We start from the raw sequence: 15,225 nt of genomic DNA on the forward strand, positions 1-15,225 counted from the left end.
GTTGGTTGCCATATTTAGACTATTAATTATTTTCTAAAAAATCTTTGGTTATGATCATTTTAATATTCTGAGACAAAATTCTTTGGTTTTATTCAGATATTACCTGTGTGATTTGTTTCATTGTATTTTATTCTAATTTTGTGTTTATCACCAATTATATTTTGACATTTTATCTTGCACTTAAGTATTCAATAAATATATATATTTTTGCACAGAAATTGTATGACCCCTATCTTCAGTTTAGTGTCACTTAAAATGATCTTGCATTTTGTTGATTTGTGGAAATAAGTTCAGAATCTCCTACTTACAGATCTTTGCTTATTTGCATAAATAGACACTGTTATATCAGAGCAGTATAAACATTCTGACAGCGCCAATCACTGGGGCTGTATCAAAACCTGTGTACCCATTGGTCAGGTTTTCTCCACTGTCATGGCTATTGGACCAGTGTGAAACACTCCCCTAGACCAGATGAATCACACACTGAGCACTTAGAGCAGACCTAACTCACAGATCCTGCTCCCTGTTAAGCACAGAGCAATAAAGAATTTACCTGATGCTCCTCTGATAGGCAGACAGAGCCAAAAACTATACTTGCACTTTAATATTCCTATCCCAGGTAATAGAGATAATTTGTGTCTATGTTTGTGGAGGGACCTTGCCCTACATTGTTATGTCCCTAATTCAATTTTGTTTTTTTGCAGCTAGGCTGTAACCAGGTTGAGTTCTGAAAAACTTTTTCTAGGCTCTGCAGGTCTTCCCTAATCTCAGTGGATTGATTGCTTCTGTCTGCTACTGTAAATGGAAGGACAATCACTGAGTTATGAAAACACCTCTGACCCAACCAGTCCCTGAGGTCCTTGTACAGAGTTATGGTGGGAGATTATAAATATTTCCCTACCTCCTGGGCTTTTGCCTGCAGAGGATGTTTGGATAAAGTGATCTCTACTCTACCTTGTTTCAGCTGGAAGCAAGTGCCAGAGGCTCAAGGACTTAATATACCTGCTGGAGTGGATATCTGGAGATAGGCTGGAAAAGGTTCTTCTTGCTGAAGAGTGTTGCAGAGGAGTTGATTAGAAACTACCATCTGAACATTGTAAGGAGGATTCCTTGCCCATCAATCTCAGTATTTTTGAATAGTGATCGACCGATATCAGTTTTTCGTTGCTGATACAGATATTTTGACCATCGCATATTGGTATCGGCCGATATTGGCCGATATTTTTGCACATTTAAAATTTTGCAAGATAAACACAAATTTTGACACAAATCTGTTACTGAACATGTAAGTCTTTATTTATCAACATTTTTAACATTAAGGGCTCGTTCTTCACACCTTAACTGCATGAAAACGAATAGGAAAGCTTCAATTGCAGGGACATTTCACATCATCTGATTGTGCATTAATGCATAATAAACTGCTGCAGTAGTGCATTCACTCACTGCAATAATATTTTTAATTCACTACTGCAGTGCAGTCAGTGGACTACCTATGCAGTATGGCACTCACTGCAGCTACTGCAGTCAGTGCAAAACTGCTAGAAAAAAAAGCAAGGCAACAGCTACACAGTGGATTTGACTGGAGTCAGTGGACTACCTCTGCAGTAAGGCACTCAAGTCTGCAACTACTGCAGTCAGTGCAAACTGCTAGAAAAAAAAACTAGGCAACAGCTAGACAGTGGATTGGACTGGTCAGTGGACTACCTCGGCAGTAGGGCACTCACTGCAACTACTGCAGTCAGTGCAAAACTGCTAGGTGGTGGATGGCTGGCTGGCACCCTTTGATGGCTGACTGGCTGGCTGGCTGGCTGGCACCCTTTAGTGGCTGGCACCCCAGTGGGTGGCTGGCACCCTTTGGTGGCTGGCTGGCACCCTGAGTGGTGGGTGTCTGGCAAGTACAGGCCCAGGGCCTGTGGCTGGTTAGCTGGTACAGTAGTCAGGCAGGGCCTGTGACTGGCTGGCTGGTACACACAGGCCTGTAGGTGTGTGGGACTGGGTGGCTAGCTGGCACCGGGCAGCTGTGGGTGGTGGGTGGCCGCGGCAGCTGTGTTACACAACGTGCACTGTGTCTGTGTGACTGGTCACTGCACTGTGATTTTGAAATACTAGAAGAAGATCATTCACTGTCCCGACTGACTGTGCTTAGCATGCAGACTCCATTGTGGCCGCGGCGGGTAAAACACACTGTAACGAGGCTTGGAGAGGCGGACTAAGAAGGCCGCAGAAGCTGCCCAGTGTGCGGCGGCGCGTGGCGCAACACATGCATTGACGTCACGGCAATATCAGCAATATCGGTACCCGCCAGGGCCGATTCCGATATAGCAGGGAAAGTGCATATCAGCCCCCAATATATCAGTGTTGCCGATAATTGGTCGATCCCTATTTTTGACTGCTCTAAAAGGGATCATGAGCCAGAAAAAAGAGGAATTTCAGCCTTTCCCCTCCCTCTAATATTTATTTTTTGCCCCTTCTTACCTGATACTGTGTTCTGCACAGTAAGAATACAGTAAACCGCCCTCCATCGCGGGGGTTACGTTCCGGACCCACCCGCGAAAAGTGAAAATCCGCAAAATAGAAAAACCCTATTAAAATACACTGTAGGCATGTTTTTTTTACTGTCACTGTACTTTTAAAAGCATTTTAAGGTCTTTAAACACACTTTTAAAACAATAGAAACTAATTTAAACACATAAAAAATACTGAGAGACAGAGCAAGAGCTATGGAAAACACAAAAATATTTAATTTTCAATGATTTATATAGTAAAATAACATTACAGAAAAAACGTAATATACCGGGACCGCAAAAACTGAACCGCGATGGAGCGGGGGTTTACTGTACTCACCTAGCCAGTGGATCCAGTGTTGACCTGCTGGGATCCTCTACTCTGAAGCCACTGCATGGATCAAAGACTGCCATGTTGCCTCCTAAAAGCTGCCATCTCTTTCAGGTGCAGGCGCTTCTAGGCCTGCCCTCCTCCTCCTCCTTGATGAATGAGACTGCGCCTCATGCATTCCAGATAGCACCGAGGAACCAGCGTCATTCGCCTAGAGCTGGGGTTGGCAACCCGTTAAATGTGATCTACCTGTCCATCGTGGAAAGCTGACTATATGCAACTGAAAATTCTATTATACAATCAAATACTACGCTGGTGGGATGTTAAACTCAGATGCATATTGAACGAAAGGGAAAAAATAAATTCAAAATTCATTAATAAAAGTGTGAAAAAAAAACAAAAAACAAATGCAGTCAGCATATCTATATTTAATGTTTTATTGCTCGGTTTAGATAAGCTTTAATCTTTTGCCAGAGCTTGTTTTCATGACAGCATGAAGGCTGTGACCTGGCAGCATCTAGCAACATCGCCCATACCTTAACGTTTCTATGTCGCTATAGTAAAGATTTTTAAAGAAGACAAAACTTCAAAAAATAATTTATGAATGCTTATCTTTCCTGCTGTAATCACCATTCTGATCCTGAGAAATCTGTTAAAGTCTGCAGGGAAACTGCCACATATAGGAGGGTTGATCTCTTGGGTAGCCTGAAGCCCTTACTGGTTCCTCCTGATGACTTGGGATGAATTTGGGTTCAAGCCAAAATTTGCCGTCATTTGTGGGCCAATGAGCTGTGGGTGGGAGATTCCCAGTGTTGCTGTACACAAAGGGGCAGAGATGCTTGTGACATAATTGACCTAACGATGGACACACAGCCATATTAGGTCAATGTAAGCTTGAACCCAAGCACATTAGTACTGCTGACCGACATGTCATTTCAGGTGAGAATAATGACAAAGGATAGGGTGACCAGACCTCCTCGGTTTCAGGGGACAGTCCCCGAACTGAGGACACTGTCCCCAGACCAAGTCTGCCCCCAGTTCAGTCCCCGGATTGCAGGGCCGGACTGGCCTACTGGGATAGTGAAAAATTTCCCAGTAGGCCAGCAAGACTGCCTGCCCTGAGGCTGCTTTGAGGGCAGCGGCACCCGTAAAATATATGGCTGCGGGCTGGGGCCGACATGTCTACTGCGCTTGCGCCCAGGCTCGGGAAAGCCAATACACGTAAGGCCATTTTTCCAGGCAGGCAGACGCATGCGCAGTGATGTAATGGCAATGGGAAGCACCATTTTTAAAAGTAGAGCACTGATTTCATGCTCGGCAATGGCACGCGTTTCTCCACACCACAGCCAGGTAAGACTGGACCCCTCCGAAGCCTCTGACCAACTCCTGTACCTCTCCTTTACCATGTACGCACAGTCTCTGACATCTCCTGTACCATGTCTGCATAGACTCTGACATCTCCTGTACCATGTCTGCATAGCCTCTCACATCTCCTTTGCCATGTCTGCACAGCCTCTGACCCCCTCCTGTATCATGTTCACAGCCTCTAACATCTCCTGTACCATGTCCACACAGCCTCTTACATCTTCTGTACCATGTCCGCACAGCCTCTGACATCTCCTATACCATGTCCGCACAGCCTATGAAATCTCCTGTACCATGTCTGCACAGCCTATGATCACCTCCTGTACCATGTCTGCACAGCCTATGATCACCTCCTGTACCATGTCTGCACAGCCTATGATCACCTCCTGTACCATGTCCGCACAGCCTGTGAGCACCTCCTATACCATGTTCACACAGCCTATGACCACCTCCTGTAGCATGTCTGCACAGCCTATGAAATCTCCTGTACCATGTCCGCACAGCCTCTGACATCTCCTATACCATGTCCACACAGCCTATGACCACATCCTCTACCATGTCCACACAGCCTATGACCACCTCCTGTACTATGTCCGCACAACCTGTGACTACCTCCCATACCATGTTCACAAAGCCTATGACCACCTCCTGTAGCATGTCCACACAGCCTCTGACATCTCCTGTACCATGTCCGCACAGCCTATGAAATCTCCCGTACCATGTCTGCACAGCCTATGACCACCTCCTGTACCATGTCCCCACAGCTTATGACCACCTCCTATGCCAGGTTCACACAGCCTATGACCACCTCCTGTAGAATGTCCACACAGCCTCTGACATCTCCTGTACCATGTCCGTACAGCCTATGACCCCCTCCTATACCATGTCCGCACATCCTATGACCCCCTCCTATACCATGTCCGCACATCCTATGAACACCTCCTGTACCATGCCCGCACATCCTATGAACACCTCCTGTACCATGCCCGCACATCCTATGACCATCTTCTATACAATGTTCTCACAGCCTATGACCACCCCCTATACCATGTCCGCACAGCCTATGACCACCTCCTATACCATGTCCGCACATCCTATGACCACCTCCTGTACCATGTTCGCAAAGCCTATGACCACCAATTAAGGGGAAAAAATGTCAGCACATGTCCAAGATGGCTGCAGACAGAAAGGCAAGGTAAGACCTGTAGTCTTATAACAGTTAGCTATTAATATTTGAATATATATGTTCGAAAGTATCCTACACGTTGTTACCGTGCAATCTTTTACTGTTCTGAATTGTTAATTTATATTGTTATTGTTAAACCAAAATTCTTTGGTAAGAATAAAATACAAAATATACATTGAAAAGTTTTTTCTCTATCTTATCTTCTTAACATTTGATAGTCATATCCCTAAAAATTCTAAGAAGTATCTTTTTTTATCTCATGGATGTAGCACCCTACTAGGTAGGTGGTAGGAAAAGGATAGTTTGCTCTGCCTGCTTCTCAGGGGAGCCTGATCTATAGTTATGCCTGTTACATGTGTCCAGTGGGTGATTCATCTGGGTTGAGGGAGTTTCCCCACTGTATCCAATAGGGGAGCCTGTTGGACAGTGGCGGAAACATAGTCAGTGACACACAGGCATTTGTGGCTGTCCCAGAGGGTTGGCACAAGAGTGGTGCATCATCGGATAGGTCATAAAAGCTAGAGGCACATGTGACAGGGTGTCTTTGGGTGGTAAGCCAGGTCCCAGGAGGAGGGTGATGGCTGTTTCTCCTCCTGTCTGCAAGGAAGGTGGTCACAGGCAGTCGCCTAGTGAGCCAGAGTGTGGTGCTGAGCCAGGAGGTCCAGGAGGCTGACAAGTGGAGCTGGGAGTAGAGCAACCTGAGGAAAAACAGTGAGTACCAGGGAGCTTACCAGGGGTCTGCCCGGGAAGGGGACCTCTCCAGTATGGTGTCAGTGGACAGAGGTTCAGCACACACAACCAGTGAGAGAGGGGGTGCCAAGTTAGACCCTGAAGAGTAACTTAGAAAAAGTCCACGTTCTTCATCTTCACTTCAGTGGCAAAGTGAAGCGGCGGCTTGCCACATTCTGCAGTCAGTTGTCCTCAGAAATTGTGCATAGTTCAAGTTGGAGTATCCCACTCATCCTTTCTCCCATCCCAGTTCTAAATAAAACACACAAAAAAACAAATCCTCCGGGCTGTTCATTGTCTGAGCCAAGTATTTAAACGGATATGTTTCAAAAGACTGTTGCTACGGGTAACCCAGGGGAACCCAAGAAGTGTAATTCTCAGCAGCTCCCTAGGGGGCAGTGCTACATGCATAAAATGTGAGAAATAACATATATATCATACAATCATTCCATAAACACATACCACAAACAATGCATATATAATTTGAGGAGAATATGCTTATAAAATAGTTTACCATTTGCCAATAAACAAAAAAAAATAGGTCCCTGGATTTTATTTTTAAAAATCTGGTCACCTTAACATAGGAGGAACCAATAGGAGCTGCATTGGACCTAGAAGACCAACATCCTCTAATGTTGGCTTCCCTTCATACTTCAGAAGATTTCTAAGGAGGGAAGTGGCATTCAGTGGCATTAGCAGCAGGAAAGGTAAACATTTACAGATTTCTTTTACAGGTATGGCTTTATTTAAATTTTACAATAGTAACAAGTTCACTTTAATGCCAGGAATACTTGGTGAGGACCAGTAACTCGCTACCACTAATGACATAAGGGGTCCACATTTACGACAAGTGGTTTGCTTATATCTACGGGCATCCTTACCAAATACCAAATCTGCATCAAGTAAATCCCTCTCTTCTCTCTCTCTATTATATATATATATATATATATATATACAGAGAGAGAGAGAGATACCTCCTGTAATAATGGTACTCCGGAATACACTTGCAACTGGTCCACAACAAAATGGAATTCTGTGATGACATCACCAAAAAGTTTCAAAGAGAGAATTGCAGGTTCTCTATAGTCTGTGACCTTGATGAGAACCTCTTGCCTCTCCGCTGTATGTCCCCATCTGTAGCCCTTCTTTTTGGTTAGTTCAAATCATTTTTTCATTAAAAAGCTTTTACATGTCCTGGTGGCCTGGCAGCGGCACTCTGTAACTATTAGCGGCCAAGATGGATCGCAACATAGTTCATCGACCAAGCCAGAGTGCCGTAACATTTTTCTCATCTTCTAACTAGCCTTCTTTTGCTCCTACCTATTGGCTGTGAATTATCATCTGTCAAGTTTTAGAGGAGGTATTTTTTTTCAGTATTTTAAATGAAACCTTTTGAAGGAATGTAATGTGATGGCAGTGGCACCTAGAATGATACGTTTTACAGTCCTTCCTGCTGCATGGGTTACAATAGCAATTTTTTGTTGTTTAAAGCTCCACTCCAGCTTAGACAAAAAATACAAACCATCAGCCCTTAGATTCAGTTGAAATTCAACTGAAATACTCAACACACTCCTAGGATGAAACTGGCAAAGAAGACCTGTGAAGAGATGCCCAGTCCTGGGCTCTTAAATTTGGCAAGAAAAATGTACATACTTTGAAGCAACCCACCTAGGAAACTTACCTTTAGGGTAACTATGCTGTTTTGTTTTTTACTTTTTGGAACATTAAGACAATCTGTTTAAAGTGACCCATTCCTTTGGCCAAACAGCCAACACCTCCTTCAATCCCCCAGCAGCATAAACTCATATTTCCTTTGCTTTTCCACCACTTCAAGCTGGCACTTCTGGATATAGATAAGCATGTGACTTGCTTCCCATGTATCAAATAGAAATTCTGGGTTATTGGCAATTGGCCAAGCAAAGTCATATGGGCCAGAGGTGGCACCCATAGCCCTGTGTTAGCAGCAACAAGTTGGTTTGGTTTTCCTTTTTTGGTCTTAGAGGCCAAACAGAGTGGTCCCAGAGTACAAGCAACTGGGGTAAAGGTATTAAAGTCAACAATGTTATTTCATTTTTTTTCAAATATAACTTTATTAGAACACAGAGGAGAATACAGCGGGGCAGAATGGAAACATTTCAGCAATAGCAACATAAGAAACCAAACAATCGTATAAAGTATGAAATGTCATGACTGTCCCTTCCAGTAGGCTCAAACGTGAAAATCCCAATGATTTTTATGTGCATCATGACAGTAATATTTCAGGACTGGCACTAAAATAGACCCTGGCTTCCTATATATAGGACTTCAGATGGCCATATATTTGTGGGCACGCACCTGACCTCGCTTATTGCGGTTTCACATATCTGATTCAATCATCATTAAACCTATATATACACCGCCAGTCAGATCAAGACCAACCAGATGTTTTTAACTTTCTACAAGCATAAAAAGTCCAGATATGATTAACTCTGTAAGTACTCTTATCTCATATACTGTTTATATCTGATTTATGGTTATACAAATTTTACTATTTATGGCACTTATGCTCATATTTTTGTATTAATAGAGTACCACTATGAACTACCCCTGAAGAAGGAGAAAGTATAAATCTTCGAAACATGTCGGGTTGCTAGGTTCTAGTGTTTGAGTTTCTGTTCTATCTGTCTTATGCTTGTACATGTTTTTATCTCAATTTGTTCTCAATTTTTGTACTCAATAAAGTGATTATGCATTATATATAAGTTTTCAAATCTCTATGTGCCTGAAAAGTCCCAACTAGGGGAACCCCTCCTTTGTGTACTAAAATAGACCATCAGGTTGCCCGTCCACCCCGTGCGTACCCCTCTACTTTTTTCCTTTTAACAAGGAAGGGAGAAAGACATAAAGAAAAAGAGGAAAAGATAAAAATATAAACACACAAGGAAGGAAGAGGAGCGAAGAAGGGGAGGGGGGAAAGGAGGAACAGAAGGAGGGAGAGAGAGAGGGGAGGATATGGGAAGCAGGAAGGCATAAGGGAGGGAAGAAGGCGGGAGGAAGTTAGAGGATCAGAAAGTCGTCCCTGACGAAGGAGACCACCCCCATGACACTGTTTAGGAGTGTAGCAGAGCAACGCCCTCATCAGACAAGATAAAGATGTTCCAGAGTTCCTAGGTCTTACGATACAGCTCCCATTTACAATGCGATGTCAGCACCAGGTCTTCCATCCTGTTAATAGCCTCGACCCTCAACAATGTTATTTCTACTTCAAAAAGAAAAGGAATGGTTAAACCCCTGTCGGTCTTTTTTGCCATCTGTATCCAAATGAGAAGATATCCTTTCACTTCCTGTTCTAGAAACAAGGCAGGGAATAAGAGAAATCCCTTTTAGTTGTCAGTAGAATAGGTCCCGCTTTTGGAACATTTCCTCTTTATTTCTGTTCTGGTATCAAATTTGCATTTTTCATCACTTTATGGCCTGCTAAGAATGGTCACCGGGACAAAGAAAAAGGGTACATCTCTCAAGCTGGCACAAAGGTAGCAATAAAGAAATAGGCAGTGGTCTCAAACCTACTGTATTCTATACCTATATTCTTTACAAAACTAAAAAAAAAGACAAATTTACTGTTAAGGTTTATACTTTCTAAAAAACTATATTTCCTAAACTAACTCTGCATTAGCAGGCATAGTTTATTACAACAGCGTTCTGCAAATCGAAGAAGATACAGGCACATGGTGCATACTTGGTACACAGACCTCGCAAAGTCTTGAAATGTTGATCTGATAGCTTCTTTTAAATTTGGCAAGATGTAGAAAACCAGAAATACAATACTGTTGACTAATTCTGATAGAGATTTGTGGATCAGCTCCCTTGGCTGAATGGATCCATTCTCTTGTGATCTGAAAAAAGTTGTTCAACCTAGTTACCTAGTTGCCATCATTTACAAGAAGACAACTGTCAACTCAGTGGCCTTCATGTCTCTTTCTGCATGAACAATGTTCAATGCTTTTGACTGGCAGGGGGCAGGTGAGCCTGGAAGGAGTTCACCCCTCCTTAAAGGCACTAGACACCCAGCATGAAGCACAACAGCAGCAAAGGTGGCCAGTGCATCCCCTCACCAGTTGTTTACTGACTACTCTTCTGCGTATCCCTGTGAGTCACTTTGGGTGGGGGGCTCGTGGAACCCAGATTACTTAACCACTTGCCGCCCGCCCGGTGCTACCATTGTTCTGGGAAGACGTCATATGACGTGATCCCAGAAAAGCAGGGCAGGCGCGCGATCGTGCGCGCGCCGCCCTGCACTGCCGGTGTCGGGGTGTCCCCGGGACACCCCCGGTCACCGGCAGGGGGGAAACAGCCAATAGGCATGGCTGTTTCCCACGTGATCGGCTGTGTTCCAATGACACAGCCGATCACAATAGCGGAGCCCGGAAGATGACCGCGCATGCGCGATCGGGAGCGCGCAACGCGGTCATGTCGGTGGCACTGTGTTCCGTAGGAACACAGCTGTCACCGGCACTAGTAAACAGTCACTGACAGTGACTGTTTACTAAGTGATCGGCTGTGAATCCATTCACAGCCGATCACAAATTGTAAACAAAGAGCGGTAACTCACTGTTACTAGCTCTTCTCCCCTCACACAGTTTCCAGTGTGAGGAGAGCAGAGCTAGAAATAGTGAGTTACTGCTCTGTACACCTGTAAAAGTAAAATCACACAAATAAAGGTCCCCACACAGTCCTCAGCCCCCCCCCCCCAATGTCACCTGTCACCCAACAGTCACCTCATCAGTGCCCAGAAATTGACACCCATAAGGCTACATTCACATGTGAGCGTAGCGATCGCGGGCAGGATCACTGCGATTCTGCCCGCGATCCGGAAATCATTGCAAATTGCGGGACGCCTGTGCGTTGCCCGTGATTTGCAATAGCACCCCAAACGCTGTGCGATGCCGCGATTTCCACCTGCCGAATAGCGGTAACATCGCACAAACAACGCACGACGCCCAAAAAAGGTACAAGGGGGCGGAGCCGGCTAGCGAGGTGAATGGAAGCTTGAGCCTGCAGCTCCTCGCCACGCAGACAGACCGGAGCACATTACTACCGAGAGGGTCACTCCACGATAATACAGCTACACTCCGGACACCTGCGAACACCGACCGGACATGTCCCACAAGCGGAAAGATCGTGGAAAGCCGGGTAAGATGTTAAACTTCTTCACCCCGAATACTAGGCCGCGCTGCCAAGATGGCGCCGGCCCGCCGCGCTCATCACAGCCCCAGCGCTTACCATCCCCAGGCTCCAGAGACAGTGGGAATCCCTCGGGCACGCATAACAGCGAGGGGGGCCACCTGCCGCAGTCCTCCCCGATGTCTCAGTCCAATAGCCCGGTGAAATCTAAACAAAAAATGGACCATGCCGCCACAGTTCCCTCACAGGGCATCACCATCAATGACACCCTGGAATTCCAGGAAACTATGGCAGCTCTCCCTGCAGGTGATCAGCCTGTGATGGCTTCTATGTTGAGGGACATGATGCTCTCACTGCGCTCTGCTATACATTCTGACATGCTGCAATTAATGTCTCAGTGCAATACTGCAGTGGTTGCTGTGACTGACAGAGTGACAAAAATTGAAGACAAGATGGGGGAGTTTGCCAACACATTTAACGACATGGTAGATGCCCATAACGACCACGATGACTAAATAATATGGCTCAAGTCTAAAGTGGCAGACCTTGAGGATCGTTCCAGACGGAACAATATCAAAATCAGGGGTATACCCGAATCGGTTAAACCTCAAGACCTGTCTGAATACTTCACTTCCATTATGCAGGACTTGCTACTGAATGCTGCGCCCACTGACCTGGCAATTGACAGGATCCACAGGTTACCAAAACCTAAGCACATTCCAGACAAATACCCCAGAGATGCTATCGCCAGAATACATTTCTACACTGTGAAGGAGAGGGTCATGGCACGGATGAGGAAGGCAGTGGACCTCCCGGCCAGCGTGCAAGGCCTGTCACTATATGCAGACTTATCTGCTCACACCATGAACAGGAGAAGAAATTTGTTAACCGTAACAAAACCCTTGAGAAACCACCATATCCAGTATCGCTGGAACTTTCCGGCAACACTTCTAGTCACTAAGGGGGACAAGGAATTCAAAATAACGACCCTGGAATACGGCATTAACTTGCTCCGTCAATGGGGTATACTGGACTCTGATGATCCAGACGTGCAACGCCAATCTAGGGGCCCTGACTGTTCTCCATCCACCTGATTGAGGACCCCTGCCAGCAAATACACACTTGCTTCATATGGGAGTTGACCCTCCATTCATTAAATCGTCAAGTTATAAATATCCGGCAGTTCTGTTCGGCTGCTTATAGTATTTTTGTACTAATTGCCCCAAGTTAGCAGACTCCATTCTGCTCAGATTTCCACCCGGATATCGTCTATTTTTTACCTACAGGCGCCAACTGTTCCTAGTGCCTTGTGTTGTATGTGTTTACCCTTTTTATCATTTGTCATACTTTATTTCTGTTCTTTCTTTTGACTATTTTTGACGTTCGCACCTTGTAGTGCTCACACCGTTTCAAGACACCATGTCTTTCAAACTGACATCACTGAACGTTCGGGGTCTTAACAGTCCGTTTAAACGTCATATGCTATGCAGAGAACTTAAAGCGCAAAAATGTGATGTCAAGCTCGTTCAGGAAACCCACTTTTGTGCAGCTACTCACCCCATGCTCAAGTTCAAGTAATTCCCACATGTCTACTATGCCAATGGCCCTAAGAAAAGAGGGGGAGTGGCCATCCTCATTAAAGACTCTGTGGATTATAAATACATTTCACACCACTCTGAACCCTGAAGGACGTTTCATCCACGTTAAACAAAGTCGCATATTCCATCATCAACGTCTATGCCCCCAATACTAACCAAAATTATTTTCTAAAGAAGCTATGGAAAAGCATTAAACCGGATCTCTCAGGATTTGTGTTGCTGGGAGGGGATCTGAACTTAGTACCCAAATGTCACCAGGACACTTCAAGAGATCATCCAAAACATCCCCGCAGAGCGGATTTATCCAAATTTTTGATTTCCTCAGACCTGCAGGACATCTGGAGATGCCATCACTCCTCGGAGAAGGACCTTTCCTTTTTTTCCAAAGTTCATTCCTCATACTCCAGGACTGATGTAATCCTCTCTGATAAATTTTTGCTACAACAGGTAGTGGAATCTACCATAGGCCAAATATCATGGTCGGACCATGCACCAGTCTCAGTGACTAAAGGCCCTCGGGTCTGCTCCACGAGAGCCAACAGATGGAAAAACTATATCAATATCTTTTGTGACCCGAAGACTTCCTCCGAGGTTCAAGTGGCCCTGGAGGAATTCTTCCGCACCAATGACAATGGGGAAACTTGCCCGTTTACAATATGGAACGCCCATAAGGCATTTATGCGAGGTTTCCTCATGTCTAAAAGTACAGCTAAACGGAGGCAGAGGAGGAAGCAGTTCGAAGACATATTACAAAAAATACAACAGTTTGAATCTCTTAATAAACAAAACCCACTTTCGCATATCACTGACCAATTGACGCAGGCCCAAAACGAGTTGCGCTTGCTGCTACTTGGACAGCATCAAACTCAAATTCGTAAACTGAAAGCTAATTTCTTTGCTCACGGAAACAAGGCTGGCAAACTTTTGGCAAACCACCTAAAAGACGAACACATCCGACAGCGTATATCTAAACTGACTCACCACTCGACTGGACAGACTTTGACCAACCCCAAAGACATCGCAGATGCCTTCAGCCATTACTATGGCTCCCTATATAATCTGAAAGACGACGTGTCCACTCCCCAACTGACCCCGGAGGACATAGACAATTTTTTAGCCTCAGTCTCCCTACCCAAACTGACTCCATCAGCACTATCGAACTTGAATCTCCCTATTTCAGCGACGGAAATCTCCACTGCGATCCATTCACTACCCTTGAAAAAAGCCCCTGGCCCTGATGGGTTCTCATCAGAATATTATAAACAATATGTGCAGATTTTGGCACCAAGGCTTCAAGATGTGGAGAGCTGCCTCGTCTGCCTCCTTTCCTCCAGAAATGTTGGAGGCTACTGTGATAACGCTTCCTAAGCCGGGGAAACCCCCGGATTGTGCGAAGAATTTCAGACTCATATCGCTACTGAATGTGGATCTGAAGGTCTATGCAAAAATTTTGGCCAACCGGTTGGCTAAGTTCCTGCCTGACCTCATTAAACAGGACCAGGTAGGTTTTGTGCTGGGCCGTCAGGCTACTGACGCTACAAGGCGCCTCCTGAATCTCATCCACCATGCCGAGTCTACACATATGCCCACAGTGTTCCTGTCCCTTGATGCCGAAAAGGCTTTTGACAGGATTCACTGGGGATATCTCCACAAAGTTTTGCAACGTTTCGGCATGGGGGGTGAGATTTTGGACGCAATTATGGCCCTTTACACTCAGCCTTCGGCCTACGTCTACACGGAGGGTATGTTTTCTACGAAATTTGATATCACAAATGGGACCAGGCAGGGATGCCCACTTTCTCCATTGGTCTTCGTTCTCCTGAGGAAGCCTCTGGCAGAAAGGATTAGAAATCACCCGGAAATCAGAGGTCTGGACATCCACGGTATCCCAAATAAGATATTGTTGTTCGCGGACGATGTTATCTTATCCATGACAGCCCCAAATACATCCCTTGTTGCGGCTCAGGAGGTTCTTCAGGAATTTCACTCCATTTCATACTACAAGATCAATGACACTAAGTCACACATGCTAGGGGTGGGACTCAATGATAAAATGCAAACAGAGATTACACGCCTAGTACCCTTCCAGTGGAGTCGAGGCCCCATCGATTACTTGGGAATTAAACTGACGAGCAATATGAGGGATCTGTTTAAAGTTAACTTTACCCCATTTATGGACACCTTGACAGGTGACTTCGACAGATACGGTAAACATTTCCTCTCATGGTCGGGCAGGAATGCCGCATTTAAAATGATAACATTCCCGAAGCTCCTATACCTATTCAGGGCGCTTCCCATCAGGATTCCCCAAGCATTCTATCGCAAAATACAATCTGTGGTCTCCAAGTT

Source organism: Pelophylax lessonae, assembly GCF_965119305.1.
Source record: "Pelophylax lessonae genome assembly, chromosome: 1".
NCBI lineage: Eukaryota > Metazoa > Chordata > Amphibia > Anura > Ranidae > Pelophylax > Pelophylax lessonae.